Consider the following 339-nt stretch of genomic DNA (forward strand, 5'->3'; position numbering starts at 1 on the left):
AGATTATTCGGGAGCTGTGGATGTTGCCCGGGCTGCTGACTATACCAGAACAAATGGTTATGGAGCAAAAATAAAAATAGCTGGAAAAATTCAGCAGGTCTGACAGCATCTGCGGAGAGGAATACAGTTAACGTTTCGAGTGCGTATGACTCTTTGTATGGTTATGGAGATTTGTTTTGAAGATGCCGATCACGTGGTGTTACTGCCGTCTTCGGCATCATTTCAGCTTCGGCATCATTTCAGCTTCGGCATCATTTCAGCAACCGACCCGATCACTGTGTCTGGATGGCTCCATCCTAATATAAAGTAGTTGGGTAGATGTCATCAATATCAGGATCA

Source organism: Cetorhinus maximus, chromosome 23 (genome assembly GCF_964194155.1).
Source record: "Cetorhinus maximus chromosome 23, sCetMax3.hap1.1, whole genome shotgun sequence".
NCBI lineage: Eukaryota > Metazoa > Chordata > Chondrichthyes > Lamniformes > Cetorhinidae > Cetorhinus > Cetorhinus maximus.